Genomic DNA, 12,065 nt, shown 5'->3' with positions numbered 1-12,065 from the left:
TGTTGCTGTAGGCGTGGCCTGGCTGGGGCTGCTCCTCCAAAGTGGTGGAGCCCCGTTGGAGGGGGAGCGGCCAGGAGGCTATTTATCTCCATAAGGGCCCTCTGTGCTCCCTGTTGCCCAGGGTGTTAGAGTGCCCAGAGATCCCCAGATTCCCTGCCTCTGGTCTAAGTGTCCTGTCCTGCCCCTTTAAGACTTCCAAATAACACTTTCCAAACCAAAACAACAACAGCAGCAATGAGAGAGGGAACAGAAAAAAAAAGGGGGGGGGGAAACACGTGATTTTTTTTTTTTCCCTCAGTCACTGGTCCCATGCACCCGCTCACTGGTCCTGCTGCTCTGCCTCCCTAGCAATGGGGTCCCTGTCCCTTTAAGGCTTCCAAAAAGCACTCGCCAAAAAAAAAAAACCACTCCGGTTTCTTTCCACCTGCCGGGAGCCAGGGGGAGGGGCACTCGGGTCCCGCTGGGCCGGGGCTTGTATCTTACCCCCTTTGCAAGGTGCTGGGTTCTTGCAGGTGTGGATGTGGTCTGGATGTTGTCCTGTGTCCTCTGGTCTCTATTTTAGGAAGAGTTTTCTTTGTTATATTTTCATAGCTCTATGTGTTTTTGGGAGGAGATTTCCACTGCTCTACTCACGCCACCATCCTGGCTCCGCCCCCCTATGTGCTTTATTCTTATACATTAAACATTATACATATTATGTGCTGTATTCTTACTGTAAAGTAAGGTAGAGAAAAGCAAATGTTTCAAATTGTTGTAAGTCTCTAAACATTCTTCAATATTTGTGGAAAAAATCAGCTCAAGTAGACCTGTGCAGTTCACACCTCTGCTGTCCAAGGGTCATCTGTGTATCTATGCCAGTGTCACAATGTTTAATTTATTGTTACTTTGTACTAAGATTCGATTTTGGGAAGCAGGAGGCTCCAGCTTTGATTTTCTTTTACAAGATTGTTTTCAAGGGCTTTTTGGAGTCCCTTGAAATTTCATGTGTATGAGGATCAGATGGTGCATTTCTTCCCAAAAAGCCTTAGAAATTTTCACAGGAATTGCATTGAATCTGTAGTTTGCATTTGTGCCATTGCCATCATAGTGATATTGTCTTCCATCACTGTGGGTGGACCTTACACTTATTCAGTCTTTCATTAGTTTTTAAATTATCAATTTTTATAATTTTCAGTGTACAAGATTTGCACATTAAGTCTATTCCTACGTATTTTTTAATGTTGATGTTTTTTAATATGGAATTAAAAGAAATTGCTTTTGAGATTATTCATTGTGAATGTATACCAATAAAACATGTTTGTGTCCTGGTCTTTTTTCTTGTAACTTTGCTCAGGTAATTTACTAGCTTAAATTCGGGGATTTAAGAGTTCAGAGCTTTGGTATTTAAGAATTTAGAGATTTAGGGTTAGAATATTAATGCCTAGAATTTAAGGGATAGAAGTTTGGAACACAGTGAGGAATAGGGTTTGTCTAAAAATCAGGGTATAGGAATGAGAGGAGAGGTTTGAAGTTAGAGGTTGGGTTAGGGGTAAGGGGTTAAAATTAGAAGTTGGGTTGTGGGGCTAGTGTTATGGTTAGAGGGACAGGGATAGAGTCTTAGAGTAGTAGTGAGGGTATGGGTAAGGGTATGAATAAGGAGACGGGTTAAGGTATGGGTTAGGGTATGGGTACAGTTTAGAGTGTACAGGTTAGGGTTAGGGTACAGTTAGGTTTGGGTTTAGGGTACAGGCTAGGGTATGGGTTAGGTTGTGGGTGTGAGCTAGGATAGGGGTATGGGTACAGGGTCAAGGTACATGTTAGGTTTAGGGTACAGGTTAGGATTAGGTGTAGGGTGAAGATGTGGTTATGGTGAGAGTTATGTTTAAGGTTCAGTGTCAGGGTTTGGTTTTGCTTTAGGGTTTTATGGTTAGGTTTGGATGAAGAAGAGTATGAAGGTTAGGGGTTATGGTGAGGGGCCTGGATTAGCATTATGGTTAGGTTTTGGGATAGGTGTACAGGGATGATAGTGTTATTGTTAGTGTTGGGGTTCGGAATTAATTTTTTGTTAATTGAGTTTTTGAGGTTTAGGGTTATGGTGAGGTGTGGGTGATAATGAGGGTGAGAGTGAGGAGGTGAGGGTACAGGTAGGGTTAGGATTAGGTATAGTGTTAGGATTATAAGGAAATTATGGTGTGGGTTAGAGTTGGGATTCTGGATTAGGCTGAAGGATCATGTCAGTAATAGGTTAATGGTCATGGTTCCTTGCAGATGAAGGTGAGGGGAGGGTTAGGGCCTAGACTTATAGTTAGGATTAGTGTTAAGTGTAGGGTCAGGATATGATTACAGTCAGGTTAGGTTAGGGTTCAGTGTTAGGGTTTGGGTTAGGTTTACGTTTTGGGCTATGCATAGGTGTGAGTGAAGGCGATGATACAGGTGAGGGGTTTGGCCAAGGGGTCAAGGTTAGGATTAGGTTTAGGGTTCTGTGTAGGATGAGTATAGGGTTACAGTCAGAGTAAGCGTTCATTTTCAGTATGTGGTTTTGGGTTATGTTTAGGATTTGTGTTACGGTTAGGTGTGGGTGAAAGTGAGTATGAAGTGTGGGTTTAGGGTGATGGACCACGATTAGGGTTAAGTCTTGGTTTAGGTGTATGGGGAGGATAGGGTTACAGTTACATATAGTGTCCTGTTTTATTGTTAGGGTAAGGGCAAGATTGAGGTTCAGGGATATGGTGAAGTGTAGGCCATGATGAGGATGATGGTGAGTGGATTGGGTTATGAGTACTGTTAGGGTTAGTGTTAGAGTTAGGTTTAGGATGAAGTTATGGTTTGCGTTAGTTAGAATTTGGGTTTAGTTTGATGGATGGCATAAGAATTAGGTTAACAGTTATGGTTCCATGCGGGTGAAGGTGAGGGGGAGTGTTAGGGGCTAGACTTTTGGCTACAGATATCATTGGGATTGTCATTAGGTGTACAGTAAATATATGGTTATGGCGAGAGTTAGGTTTAGGGCTCAGTGTCAGGGTTTGGGTTAGGTTTATGTTTTGGGATACATTTAGGAGTTGGTGAGTGTGAGCTTGAGGGTGAGGGCTTAGGTTGAGGGGCCAGGGTTAGGATTAGGGTTAGGTTAGGGTTAAGTTTCAGTTTAGGTGTGTGGGCCAGAGAGGGATACAGTTAGAGTTAGGGTTCAGGTTTAATGTTAGGCTATATGCAAGACTGAGGTTTAGGTTATGGTGAGGGTGAGGGGTTAGGGTGCAGGGCCTGGGTTAGGGTTAAGATTACATTTTTCATAAGGTATATGGGGAAGATAGGGTTACAGTTAGGTTATGGTACGTTTTCAGTATGAGGTTTCAGGTTATGGTTAGAATTTGAAATATAGTCATGTGGTGGTGAAGGTGAGCAAGAGGGGAGTGTTTAGGGTCAGAGGCCAGGGTTAGGATTAGGGTTAGGTCTTGGGTAATGTGTACGGGGAGGATAGAATTATGGTTAGAGTTAGAGTCCGGGTTGAATGTTAGGGTAAATGCAAGATTGACATTTAGGGTTAGGGTGAGCTGTGGTTGAAGGTGAGGGTGTGGAGATGGGTAGGGTTAGGGTTCGGGTTCAGCCTTGGATAAGGTTTAGGATGATGTTATGTCATAAGTTAGAGATAGGATTTCGGTTTACGCTGAGGGTTTGCATGAAAGTAAAGTTAACGGTTACAGATCCTTGATATAGAAGGTGAGGGTGACTGTCAGGGGCCAGATTAATGGATAGGCTTAGTGTTAGGGTTAGGGATAGGTGTAGGCTGAAGATATGTGGTGAAAATTAGGTTTAGGGTTGAGCATCACGGTTTGGGTTAGGTTTAGGGTTTGGAATACGGTTAGGTGAGGGTGAGGGCTTAGGGTGAGGGGCCAGGGTTACGGTTAGTGTTAGGTTTTGGTTTAGGTGTGCTGCTAGGATAGATTTATGGTTAGAGTAAGGGTATGTGTTTAAAGTTAGGGTGAGTGTGAGACTGAGGTTTAGCGTGATGGTGAGATGTGGGTGACTTTGAGGGTGATGGTGGGGGGTTAGCATGGGGGTTAGCGTTAGGGTTAGGATTTGGTTTCTGTTAACATGTATGGGGTGCATAGGGTTATTATGATTAGTGTTAAGGTCTGGGTTTTAGTGAGGGCTGGTGCGATATTGAGGTTTAGGGATACGGTTAGTGTGGAGGACGTCGATGGTGACAGGGAGGCTTGGGTCTCACAGGCCAGGACTAGAGTTAAATTTATGGTTTTGGTAAGGTGTATGGGGAGGATAGGGTTACAGTTAGAGTTAGGATCAGGGTTTAATGTGAGGCTGAGGGTGAGAGTGAGGTTTATGGTTATGGTGCAGTGGGGGGGACATTGATAGTGACAGTGAGGGGTGGGGTTTGGGAGCCAGGGCTAGGGATAGGGTTAGGCTTTTGGTAAGGTGTAAGGGGAGGATAGGTTTATGGTTATAGTTAGGATCCGGGTTTAATGTGAGGGCTAGTGGGAGTTTGAGGTTTAGGGTTATGGTGCAGTGTGGGGGACTTTGATGGTGACAGTGAGGGGTGGGATTCAGGGGCCAGGTCAAGGGTTAGGTTTAGCTGTTTGGGAAGGTGTACATGGAGGATAAGGTTACAGTTAGAGTTTGGAACTGGCTCTGATGTGAGGGTGATGGCGAGATTCAGTTTCAAGGTTATAATGAGGCATTTGTGACATCGATGGTGATTGTTTGGGGTCAGGTCTGGGGTCCTATTTTAGGGTTGGGGTTAGGTGTTTGGTAAGGTGTATGGGGAGGATACCTTTATGGTTAGAGTTAGGGTCTGGCTCTGATGTGAGGGCAAAGGCGAGATTGAGGTTCAGAGTTATGGTGAGGCGTGGGTGACATCGATGGTGATGATGAGGGGTCAGGTCTAGGGCCCATGGCTAGTATGAGGTGTTCAGTAAGGTGTATGGGGAGGATAGTTTTATGGTTATATATCAGGTCCAGCATTGATGAGAGAGAGATGGCAAGATTGAGGTTTAGGTTTATGGAGAGGCATGGCTGATGTCTATGGTGATGGTGAGGGGTCAGGTCCAGGAGTCAGGGCTAGAGTTAGGGTTAGGGTTAGGTGTTTGGTAATGTGTATGGGGAGGATAGGGTTATGGTTAGAGTTTAGGTCCATCTTTGATGTGAGGACGATGGCAAGATTGAGATGCAGGGTTATGGTTAGGCTTGGGTAACGTCTATGGTGACGGTGAAGTGTCAGTTTCAGGGGCCAAGGCTATTGTTAGGGTTAGGTGTATGGTAAGTTGTACATGGAGTATAGGTTTATGGTTAGATTTTAGGTCCGGCTCTGATGAGAGTGAGATGGCGAGATTGAGGTTCACATTTATGGAGAGGCGTGGGTGACATCGATGGTTACGATGAGGGGTCTGGGTTAGGTGTTTGATAAGATGTGTGGGGAGAGTTCAGGTCTGGCTCTGATATGAGGGCAATGGCAAAATTGAGGTTCAGGGTAACAGTCAGGCATGGGTGACGTTGATGGTGACAATGAGGGGTTGTGCCAGGGCTAGGGTTAAAGTTAGGTGTTCATTAAGGTGTACTTAGAGGATAGGGTTATGGTTAGAGGTTGAGTCCTGTTCTGATGTGAGGGCGATGGCGAGATTGAGGTTCAGAGTTACGGTGAGGCGTGGGTGATGTTTTAGGTGATGGTGAGGGTTTAGGTCCAGGGGCCAGGGTAGGGTTAGGGTTAGGTGTTTGGTAAGGTGTATGTAGAGGATACGGTTACAGTTAGAGTTCGGGTCCGTCTATGGAATCACCTCAGGTTAGAGCAGACATTAATGGAGTTCCTCCCACATGGTAGGTAGAAGGGCCTGTTCTCTTGCCTGGTAATGTGTGGTGTTATTTAGAGCAAGGCTGGAACCACATGACAAGGAAATAGCAGCCTCTGGCAGGAGGCATCTGAGCGTCTGATGCACAGGGGTCCCCAGGTCCCGGTGGTCCTGGAGGGGAGGGGTGGCCAGGGTATCAGGAGGGGAAAGACACACCTGGAGGCCTGCACCGTGGCACCGCATGCTCATTGGCCATGAGTGCCGTCAGTCGGGAGCAGGCAGCCATTGGGCACAGATTGCATAAGTCCTGCAGTTGCCTATTAGCTGCAGGCACTGCCGCAGCCTTATTCAAGTCAGTAGCATCTTGAGTGCTGCTGGGAGAACCATCATTCACAGCGCTCTCCCGTGCTTCGGTCCGTCAGCCCGTTTGCGCAGCGGGCAGCGGAAAGCAGATGTGGATGGACCCGCGAAGTTCTGGGACCGCGTTCTGCTTGGCTGCACCTTCTTCCCGGCATGCCTGCGGGGGCGGCACCGACCTCACCCCCAGCCTCGAATCACCTCCTCGCGCCTGCTGGGCTTCTGCTGCCACACTCGCTCCTTCTCGGCTCTCCGGCGGAGGGCAGATGGCGGCAATCGGCCTGGACTTGGAGCCGCTGGCCTGGGCAAACTCCACAGACTTTGGCCGAGAAGCAGATCCCCCTCCACTGGATCTGCGGTGGAGGGTCCAGAGCAGGCCCCGCTTCAGAGGTGAAGGCAACAGCGACGGCTCTGTGGGCTGGAAGGTATGTGGCCGTGGGGAGCAGTGGGACCTGGACGGGGAGCAGGGACCCCTGCCTCTGCCTGAGGGTGCGTGGGAGCTGGACGAGGGAGCAGCCGTGCGAGTGGCTCGGCGGGCAGCGCGGGGCCTGGCCGGGGGCCGGGAGTCGGCGCGCTCTGCCAGAGGGGCCGCCCGGGAAGGGAGGGAGTGGAGTGGGTGTGCGTGGGGTGGGCATCCAAGCGGCCAGAGAAGTCTGCCAGGGTAGGGGGGTTGGGGCTCACTGGAGCCGCTGCTACTCCGTCCGGGCCCGGGTGGTGAAGGCGGCTTCTCTCTGCCCCGTGACGCTCGTTTGCCTGGCCCGGGGCCACACTGCCGACCTGCTCCCGCCCGCAGCTGGAGGGGCCAGGCCGGGGCGTGCAGATGGAGAGGCCGGTAGGCATTTTGCTGTGTGTGGGCTTTCTCAGCGGGGGCCTCAAGGGCGAGGGTCGGGCAGCTGAAGTTCAGGTGTGACAGGCAGGAGAGCGGCGGGGCGAGAGGCTGCCCGGAGGCAGCGCCTTTAGAATTTAAATTTTTTTCATGACGTACCTCTTGTATTTTTTATTTGGGAGTGAAGTTTCTTTACTTTGATCTGCGAACAGACAGTGCATTTTCATGTATTTAGAAATCCATATCTTTCCGTCTTTTCGGTTTTCCATCTGCAGCTGAGTAATTTACGACTAGCTACAGAGATTCTGAGACATGGACCATGGGTAGTCAGAGTAGGGTGAGGGCCTCTGGAAAAAGAGCCCTACCAAAACTCTGTATTAAACAATTCAGCAAAGTCAGAGTCACATTAATTCTCTAAAGTAGAATATCAAAGTGGGAGTATAAGCATTCTTCAGTGAAGATTAGTTAAAACCAGAAAGTCAAGAGTAACCTGGCCTGCAATGTTTGAACATCCCCCAGATAAGAAAGTACCTCAGCATAGCCCATGTCTTCATTGCGTGAATTAAAGGAGGCTGTTGTAAAATTTACTTTAGCCTGCTAAAAGGCCCAGCTAGTCTTTAACTTTGCCCAGATGCTGCTTTTCCTCCTCCAGCCCCTAATGAAGGGATATATAACCTGGTCAATTAATTAAGAGGAAAAGAGAGTCAACACACATCAACAGAATCAGAAACAAGAAAGGAAAAATCATGACGGACCCCACAGAAATACAAAGAATTATTACAGAATACTATGAAAACCTATATGCTAACAAGCTGGAAAACCTAGAAGAAATGGATAACTTCCTAGAAAAATACAACCTTCCAAGAATGACCAAGGAAGAAACAGAAAATCTAAACATACCAATTACCAGCAACAAAATTGAAGCAGTAATAAAAAAACTACCAAAGAACAAAACCCCCGGGCCAGATGGATTTACCTCAGAATTTTATCAAACATACAGAGAAGACATAACACCCATTCTCCTTAAAGTTTTCCAAAAAATAGAAGAGGAGGGAATACTCCCAAACTCATTCTATGAAGCCAACATCACCCTAATACCAAAACCAGGCAAAGACCCCACCAAGAAAGAAAACTACAGACCAATATCCCTGATGAATGTAGATGCAAAAATACTCAACAAAATATTAGCAAACCGAATTCAAAAATACATCAAGAGGATCATACACCATGACCAAGTGGGATTGATCCCAGGGATGCAAGGATGGTACAACATTTGAAAATCCATCAACATCATCCACCACATCAACAAAAAGAAGGACAAAAACCACATGATCATCTCCATAGATGCTGAAACAGCATTCAACAAAATTCAACATCCATTAATGATAAAAACTCTCAACAAAATGGGCATAGAGGGCAAGTACCTCAACATCATAAAGGCCATATATGATAAACCCACGGATAACATCATACTGAACAGCAAGAGGCTGAAAGCTTTTCCTCTGAGATTGGGAACAAGACAGGAATGCCCACTCTTCCCACTGTTATTCAACGTGGTACTGGAGGTCCTAGCCACGGCAATCAGACAAAACAAAGAAATACAAGGAATCCAGATTGGTAAAGAGGAAGTTAAACTGCCACTATTTGCAGATGACATGATACTGTACATAAAAAACCCTAAAGACTCCACTGCAAAATGACTAGAACTAATATCGGAATTCAGCAAAGTTGCAGGATACAAAATTAATACACAGAAATCTGTTGCATTCTTATACACTAACGATGAACTAGCAGAAAGAGAAATCAGGAAAACAATCCCATTCACAATTGCATCAAAAAGAATAAAATACCTAGGAATAAACCTAACCAAGGAAGTGAAAGACCTATACCCTGAAAACTACAAGACACTCCTAAGAGAAAGTAAAGAGGTCACTAACAAATGGAAACTCATCCCATGCTCCTGGCTAGGAAGTATAAATATCATCAAAATTGCCATCCTACCCAAAGCAATATACAGATTCAATGCAATCCCTATCAAACTACCAACAGCATTCTTCGATGAACTGGAACAAATAGCTCAAAAATTCATATGGAAACACCAAAGACCCCGAATAGCTAAAGCAATCCTGAGAAGGAAGAATAAAGTGGGGGGTATCTCACTCCCCAACTTCAAGCTCCACTACAAAGCTACAGTAATCAAGACAATTTGGTACTGGCACAAGAACAGAGCCACAGACCAGTGGAACAGATTAGAGACTCCAGACATTAACCCAAACATATATGGTCAATTAATATTTGATAAAGGAGCCATGGACATACAATGGGGAAATGACAGTCTCTTCAACAGATGGTGCTGGCAAAACTGGACAGCTACATGTAAGAGAATGAAACTGGATCACTGTCTAACCCCATACGCAAAAGTAAATTCAAAATGGATCAAAGACTTGAATGTAAGTCATGAAACCATAAGACTCTTAGAAAAAAACATAGGCAAAAATCTTATGGACATAAACATGAGTGACTTCTTCATAAACATATCTCCCCGGGCAAGGGAAACAAAGGCAAAAATGAACAAGTGGGACTATATCAAGCTAAAAAGCTTCTGTACAGAAAAGGACACCATCAATAGAACAAAAAGGTATCTTACAGTATGGGAGAACATATTCATAAATGACAGATCTGATAAAGGATTGACATCCAAAATATACAAAGAGCTCACATGCCTCAGCAAACAAAAAGCAAATGATCCAATTAAAAAATGGGCAGAGGAGCTGAATAGACAGTTCTCTAAAGAAGGAATCCAGATGGCCAACAGGCACATGAAAAGATGCTCCACATCGCTAATCATCAGAGAAATGCAAATTAAAAACAAAATGAGATATCACCTCATACCAGTAAGGATGGCCAACATCCAAAAGAGAAACAACAACAAATGTTGGCAAGGTTGTGGAGAAAGGGGAATCCTCCTACACTGCTGGTGGGAATGTAAACTAGTTCAACCACTGTGGAAAGAGGTATGGCGGTTCCTCAGAACGCTCAAAATAGAAATACCATTTGACCCAGGAATTCCACTTCTAGGAATTTACCCTAAGAATGCAGCACTTCAGTTTGAAAAAGACAGAAGCACCCCTACGTTTATTGCTGCACTCTTTACTATAGCCAAGATATGGAAGCAACCTAAATGTCCATCGGTAGATGAATGGATAAAGAAGATGTGGTACATATACACAATGGAATATTACACAGCCATAAGAAAAAACAGATCCTACCATTCGCAACAACATGGATGGAGCTAGAGGGTATTTTGCTCAGTGAAATAAGCCAGGCGGAGAAGGACAAGTACCAAATTATTTCACTCATATGTGGAGTATAAGAACAAAGGAAAACTGAAGGAACAAAACAGCAGGAGAATCAGAGAACCCAAGAATGGACTAATAGTTACCAAAGGGAAAGGTACTGGGGATGATGGGTGGGAAGGGGAGGATAAGGGGGGGAAAAAGAAAGCGGGCATTATGATTAGTATGTATAGTGCATGGGGGACACAGGGAGGGCTGTACAACAGAGAAGACAAGTAGTAATTTTACAGCATCTTACTATGCCGATGGACAGTGACTGTGAAGGGGTATGTGGGGGTGACTTGGTGAAGGGGGAACCTAGTAAACATAATGTTATTTCTGTAATTGTAAATTAATGATACAAAAATTAAAAAAAATAAAAATAAAGATTGCATTTTAACACCCAGGAAGTTAACAAGTAAGATTCTTTTTTTTATTAAGGTATTATTGCTATACACCCCTATGAAGGTTTCACATGAAAACACAATGTGGTTACTACATTCACCCTTATTATCGAGTCTCCCTGATACCCCATTGCAATCACTGTCTATCAGTGTAATAAGATGCCACAGATTCCCTATTTGCCAAGAAGTAAGATTTTGAACTTATACTTTAGCAAACAGACAATAACTCAGCCTACCTTGTGGCCTGGGCAGGTGACGTTGTTTGATATGCTCCCCGACCAAGATGCTGGTATCCCAGGAAGAAATCAGAGCAGTAAATTTCTTGTGTTAAGTTAATTTTAAATATTGAGGGACCACTTAACAAGTCCACACCGTTAAGCCTTTATCTGGTTCCCAAACATCCTCAACTGCGTATAAGACAGAGCACAAGTACGGGCTCTCTTGTCCCCTCCTGGTGCGAGCCAGGAGTTCTATCCTCTCACTAAAAGCATCTTCCTGGCTCTCCTGCCTTGGGTATTTGCCAAGTTCATTCTTTGGCTCTGCAAACAAGAACTCCGGCATCATTTTTGGGGACTCTTCCAGGATAACTTTGGAGGTGAGTATCAGCATCCAAGACTTCCTTTTCTTTCACTGCCTTTATAGAAGGAAGCCATCTATGGCACACAGCATCCAGCACTTGTCAACTGTCCCGACCTGCAGGACTATCAATGGGGGTCGATGACCTGGAGGAGAGAATTGAAAAAAAAAAAAAAAAGAGGCAACGGACACAAAGAACGATCAGCAAGACAGGGTGTCTGATCAAGCTGGCACAGTTTATTGTTTGCAGGCTCAATTTATACAGGTTAGCAAGTAAGGGGTGGGTCATGAGATAATTGGACCTTAGGTGGCGCCGGCGGGGAGGTGTAGAGGGGTGATTGGGTCTTGGTTGGCGCCAGTGGGAACGGAGGACCCGGAAGAGAAGCGGGGAGTTCGCCATTTTGGGGGTGGGGGCCCTTGGGAGGGAGGTTTTAAGGGAGGGGCTTTCCCCTGGGGCAGAGGGTGTTTCTTGATTAACAAAGGACAGAAAAAGCACATGTTGCAAGGTAGCCTAACCACTAGCTCTAACCTAGAAAAGCACATGTTGCGAGGTAACCTAACCACTAGCTCTAACCTATGAGTTCACTAAATGTGTTTCTTGGTAATAGGGGAAAACTTGTTTCTAACGCGTGGATGGATTCATTGTTGCTGACTTTACAGGAAAGACTTTACTCAAACGTTGCTGTTGTCTTAAGGCTTTTGTGACTGAATCTGCCTAAAGGCCCACAGGTTTGCTCCCAACATCTCCCCCGTTTTTCTTACATTGGAACAGCCAGCCTAGCTCTGGCTGGGT

General features: G+C 45.4%; 1 protein-coding gene across 1 annotated transcript in view; it reads right to left on the bottom strand.

The window, feature by feature from the left end:
- Positions 1-532: 532 nt before the first annotated feature.
- Positions 533-12,065, bottom strand: part of LOC118968465 (palladin-like) — a 175,693-nt gene continuing 164,160 nt past the window's right edge. The window contains exon 7 of the mRNA XM_073234679.1: positions 533-553. The gene's annotated coding sequence lies outside the window, so the exon portion shown is untranslated. The remainder of the gene's footprint in view (positions 554-12,065) is intronic.

This window comes from Manis javanica, chromosome 4 (genome assembly GCF_040802235.1).
Source record: "Manis javanica isolate MJ-LG chromosome 4, MJ_LKY, whole genome shotgun sequence".
Lineage (NCBI taxonomy): Eukaryota > Metazoa > Chordata > Mammalia > Pholidota > Manidae > Manis > Manis javanica.
Note: the sequence above shows the minus strand (reverse complement) of the source record. Positions and strands in the feature narration are given on the sequence as shown.